The 6072-nt window shown below is 33.6% G+C and overlaps 1 long non-coding RNA gene across 1 annotated transcript; it reads right to left on the bottom strand.

Annotated features, from left to right (window-relative positions):
* Positions 1 to 3392: 3392 nt before the first annotated feature.
* LOC127850839 (uncharacterized) lies at positions 3393 to 5807 on the bottom strand. Its single transcript, XR_008035474.1, has 3 exons — positions 4819 to 5807; positions 4484 to 4658; positions 3393 to 4093 (listed from the first exon to the last, which is right to left on the bottom strand). It is a non-coding gene; the product is annotated as an uncharacterized LOC127850839 (long non-coding RNA).
* Positions 5808 to 6072: the final 265 nt, after the last annotated feature.

The raw sequence follows: 6072 nt of genomic DNA, 5'->3' as shown, positions 1-6072 counted from the left end.
CTGACAATGGTGGAGCCAGTAGGGGACTATATTGCTTGGCAATAGTCTTGTATAGATCTACTATAATATTAAAATATTACAAAAATATTTTATACATTGCTATTTGTGACATTTGACGATTTGTACATTACCATACCTTTGTGAATATAATAATTAAAATTATTTTATTTTATTTGGCATGCAGAGCAATATACAACTTGAGTACCATGTGTACTTCCAAAAGATCTAAATTCTTAAAGACCATTTACTCAATTGCTTATTGAATCAGTGACTAAACTAAATCAATATAGAATCATTGTTTATCAAGCTAGAAAACATTTAAAACAATGCATTACACTAAGGTTTTGTGAATTTGGTTGTTTGGAAAGCAGTTCCAATGTTTTGCAATCCGAGCCAGTGTGTTAACATACCGGTATTTAAAATTAAGTGTGCGTTTTTTAATAACAACATGATAATAATAAAGAGAGAAAAAAAGGAAAACATTGTCATCCAAAAGATTTAATCATTCAAAATGACACTAGAGTAGAAAGAGCTTTTGTAAATCAATTTTAAAGTGAAAAGAAAGACTTATGAATATTAGAATGCAGTCCTTCATGGCTGTCTAGTACATCCACGAATTTCGGAATGCTAATGTTTAACTACGACACAACTCTCTTTGTCGAATTCATCGTTCCAAAATGGCGGCAACATTTATCAATACGTCATTGCCTGTATCAGCCAATGGGAATTGCAAATCAGAGCACATGATCAACTAACTGACTGGTGTACGAAAATATTGATATTTGCTGAGCGAGTCATAATAAAAATTGAATAACCAATCTTACGGTGCACAAGTAAAAAATACAACGAAAATTAACCCCATGTAAATAAAATTCGTAACAAAAACAATGTAATAACACACTGTTCAATAAGGTTTATAAGCGGTCGAAAAAAAAGAAACTTTTGTAGATAAACTCGCATCAGTCTGAACAAAGATTGCAACAGTGAACTGCTTTATTAGACGTGGCTTTCATTGTGAGGATTGCTCTGGGGTCCATATGGGCACCGAATTGCACTGTTTACTTAGTCAGTATATTTTGATCACCAATTAAAGTAACAAATTTACCTGCATCTAATAACATATCCTCATTTGTGGTCTCCTCTGTTGCAGCTGCTGGTGACACACTAGTTGTAGCAGGCGTATTCCATGTTTTAGTGTTATTTATGATGACTTTCACATTCCCAACAAACACACATTTTTGTATACTGCATGAAAACCGTTTAAAAAAAATATTGCACTTCTGCTGACTAGTACTTTATGCTCTTATAAAGTGTCTTAAGTAGAAAATAGTCAAACACAGCTTCAACAACTGAAAGGACATCTTTCTACACCCAGTCCAGTTGAAACCTCTAGCCAACTGGTTTTCAAGGACCCCTGCCATTAGACGCTTTGTCATGAGTTTTACAGAGGACCCACCAACATTGGATAACTAGTTCACCTGCGAGGAAAAAATATTCAGAAAAAAAAAAAAAAAAAAGGGCAAAAGCTTTGACAACTTCGAGATTGCGGAATAAATACACATAATTCTACAGAGAATTTCAACACACCAGTCTGACAGTACATACCCATATTGTGGCTCTATTACAAAGCCTCTGCTCAACATCAACCACCTCCATTTGTTTCACCAGAAGGTCAATTCCCTCTGGAAGTTCCTGGCCCCCACAGGTCCATGCATGCATTGTATTAAGGTAGCCATGGCAGCATGGTCTTGATTTCCCGCTAGTCTTGTTTAATCTCCTCTAAGGATCGAACATCATCCACATCCACCATTTGTTTCACTGGAAGGTTAATTCCTTCTGGAAGTTCCTGGACCCCACAGGTGCATGCTTTTTATCAAAGTAGCCAACATTGTCTTGATCTCCTGCTGGTCTTGTTGTCCCCTACCAGTGAAACCCGAGGGGACTTATGGTTTGCGCTCTGTTTGTCCGTCTGTCTGTCAGTCCGTCACACTTTTCTGGATCCTGTCATAACTTTAAAAGTTCTCAATATTTTTTCATAAAACTTGAAACATGGACAGATGGCAATATGGAGATATGCACGTCAATTAATTTTGTTCCTAAGTCAATAATTCTGGTTGCTATGCAGCGTTATAGATAATTTTTGACCCATGGGGGTATATACCCCCACTTTTCAAAGCATGGGGGTAGATGGTCACATTTTTCCTTGCTTGAAGGGTTTTTTGCTTAAAGTAAAACAAGAATATAGCCGGGGTATAGACACACTACTTTAATCATGTTAAACACAATAAACCATTAACAATGTGTATTCCTTCATAGTAGTAGGTTTCTTAAAGATTTTTTTGTTTTTTAACTGTCCTTGCTTTAAAGGCTTCCATGAGCCTTTTCCTCCTTTGTTTTTTTCCTCCTAAGCCACTAGGTCTGAACACACTTAACTTTCAACAGTTCTTTTATTAGCATTTAATTGTGTCCTTTTTTATTTGAAAACAGAGGAAATTAAATAATTCAGTATTGGCAGTACAATGTTTTTACTCGATACAACTTTTGCCGTATAAAAAGAATCAATTTTACTTTGAAAAGTAATTTGTTTTGGCTTCAAAGAAGCCATGCTGACCTCTTCATGTGAATAAACACATAAGTGCTTGACTGTTAAAAAAACAATACTAAATTTACCATGCGTCTAGATGATACAGAAAATTCATACCAACTGGCTAACTATACCCTTGTCAAAAAAGTGGGCAAAACCCGGTTTTAATCCGTGTTAAAACCGTGTTAAGCCCTGCGGTATTGGCACCGGGTTAAAGCGTGTCTTTTAAACACACTTTTTGCTTACCGACTTGGTTTTTTGTAGGTAAAACCTGGATTTCATTCACATAAACCAACACGCTAATACCTTCTTATACCAACTTAAACCAACTAAAACTAACTTAAACCAACTTAAGTGGGTTAAAAGTGAGTGTGTTTTCCTTCTCTATGTTGGCTTTTAAACCCGCTTCTACACATCAAGTCGGTTTTTCCTGTTCTTAAGCGAGTTAAAAGTGGGTTTTTGTTTGAGTGTTAAGTGAGCTAAATGTGTGCTTAACTCAGATTAAACGCAGTTAAAACACGCTTTAAAACCGAGTTTTACCAACTTTAGTTGGTTAAAAGTTAGTGTGTTTTCCTTCTTTATGTTGGCTTTTACACCCGCTTCTACACATCAAGTCGGTTTTTCCTGTTCTTAAGCATGTTAAAAGTGGGTTTTTATTTGAGCATTAAGTGAGCTAAATGTATGCTTTTCACAGATTAAACGCAGTTAAAACTAGCTTTAAAACCTGTTAAATGCTCAGTAAAAACTCACTTTTCACCCACTTGAAAACTGAAAAACTTTTTTATGATAAGAACAAAAATATCATAAATTAAATTCTAATTACTTTTTTAAACAATAAAACATAAAACTTTACATATATATCCATATACACAGCATGATAAAACTATTTTGACAGACATGGCATTGTTATAATAAAATATAATAGTGCTATAAAGTAACATTGAACACAAAGAAAGAACTGAAAAAAGTAAGATTGTATGGAATAAATACAAACAAGAGATGTGTTTGTCAGAAACACAATGCCCCCTACTGCGTCGCTTTGAAATAAAATTTCTATTTATCATTTGGCAGGTATAGATATTATCTCTCTTTGCTTATTTCTTCCATTGGATTTTGACCTCTGACCTTGAAGGATGACCTTGACCTTGCACCACTCAAAATGTGCAGCTCAATGAGATACACATGCATGCTAAATATCAAGTTGCTTTCTTCAATATTGCAAAAGTTATGACCAATGCTAAAGTTTTCGGACGGATAGATAGACAGACAGACGGACAGTTCAACTGCTATATGAGACCCTAACGGGAGCATAAAAATAAGTTAATGTTGTTGAAACAGGTGCAAATCTATATAACAAAGCGAAAACAATGGTTAAATAATCATTTTAACAGCACATTTTATTTACAAAGACTTCAGTCTACTTGTGCATCAGCCGCAGGTGCCTTAAACAACCTCTCATCTTTTCTTCAACATCAACCAGAGGCTTGTCAAAGGTTTTGGCTATGACATCTGAAAAAATATAATAGACTATTCATTTTAAAAACATGCAAAAAAACAACAAAATCTGTTCTTAAATAGAAAATACTCTAGCCAGAAAAAGAGGTTAAATATTTGCATATTAAGGAAGTCAACACAAATGAGTTTATTACTGATTGTCCTGGAGACAGTGACTAGAGACACGGACAAAGTTTTTCAATCCCTGTCTTCATGAATAAAAAAAAACACTGTTGTTAACTGTCACTTGGATTATAAAAACTCTCCCTTTTCACAAATGATGTAATAAAATGATCATTTATGCGACTGTAAACAGTAAGTGATCTGAAAAATATTTGTAGAATGTGTATTGAATTTCTATATGGATAACTGGTACTTTAAATTTTTATGATGAAGAAAAAGTACCAATGATTGCATTTCTCTCAGCAGCGGGGAGGCTTGGTCTTGGTGACCCAGTTGTAGTTGTTGCTCCCTTCATGGAGCAAGTCACAAGCTGGTGGAAAGTGAATGGTCGGCACATGGCCTGTGCGATGGCCATCACCTCCCTGGTTTCATGCTGGATTTCAGCTTAAATGATACTCTGAAACCAAAAAAAGAAAAGGAGTTTTGACAAAATATTTACAGTTGGTAATTTTCCAAAGCTTGTAATTTACTTTCATCACATTTCAAACTCTAAAAATATTTGTCACATTGGTCAGAATTGTGACGCTTTTAAAATGCAATAACCTGTATAGTTTTACCTCTCAACAAATCCAGCTTTCTTGTTCAAGGACAGGGCGAGGTTTGCCCACTTCAGTTCCCCTCAAGTTGGCCAGCTCGTGCAGGGTAAAAGCCTGGTGTAAAAGTCCATACATCAGGTAGTATGATTACCCCTTTTGCTCTTGGGGCAAGAGTTTAACCTTCAAAATTAAAATATGAGGGAAAGAAATATGTTCAGTAATAACCAGAAATATCTATAAATAACAATAAAGATGACAATAATCATAAAACACAACCACCATTATTCACTGTACACAACATTTACACTTTGTCATGTGTATGTTCATCTATTTTTGCTTCAAATTGTGTTGTTTTTCCTTTAAGTTGCAATACATTTACTTATCAATTTACATTTCCCAGTGACAATACATAAATATAATAATGATCATAATTAATTCAGTAAACTAAATAAAAAAAAAGGATGAAGAAATGACAATACAAACCTGTTAAAACTCTTCTTCAGTATTCCAAAAAAAAACAGTTGAACTTCTTTTCCAACAAACTTATTGTTGATTTCCAAATTGTAGTAAAATACACATTGTTTTCATCACACAATACTTCATGCTGACAGTATTTCAATACATTTTACAGAACAATTATAAGTCTTAATGTTAATTTAATTAAGCTCAATTCAATTGCTGAAACCAGCTTGTTTTTCAAAAGTTGTTGTTTTCAAATAATTTCCTGTGCAAAAAATTGAACCAATCAAAAGTCATACCTCATTCCAGCCTTATGTCTGGGCAAACCCTATCAGTAGCCTTATCTGCCCCTGATAATCAGTACCCTGTTAAGCTCTGAATGCCTGACAGATTGTTATCTGTTTATTGTTAGTGGTGTGAAAAGGGGTATTTTTAGGTATTGTCTTGTTATTTTGTTGACTGTTTATGTAACACAGGTCATGTTTGGCATCTTATTATTTTATTGCAAATTAAGAAAATGGATATAATGGTATCATATGAAAATATCAAAATCTTGCATAACTTATGTACACAAATTAATAGATTATTTTCAAAATAATGTTTCCAATACCATAATTATTTAAATATGCAGATTTAACAAGTAAATACTGATTTAAACAAATATAAACAATCATATAAGATTGTTTTAAAATTTAAAAAAATAAAATAATTTAAAGACATAAAACAATCATAAGATATTGTTTATAATAAAAACAAATATAAAGAAAAAAATCAAAGCGAAACACAAACTCTTTCATTTTCAGGTATAAAACTAAG

The sequence above is a fragment of the Dreissena polymorpha genome, chromosome 1, assembly GCF_020536995.1.
Source record: "Dreissena polymorpha isolate Duluth1 chromosome 1, UMN_Dpol_1.0, whole genome shotgun sequence".
Taxonomy (NCBI): Eukaryota; Metazoa; Mollusca; class Bivalvia; order Myida; family Dreissenidae; genus Dreissena; species Dreissena polymorpha.
This window is presented reverse-complemented; position numbering and strand designations above follow the sequence as displayed.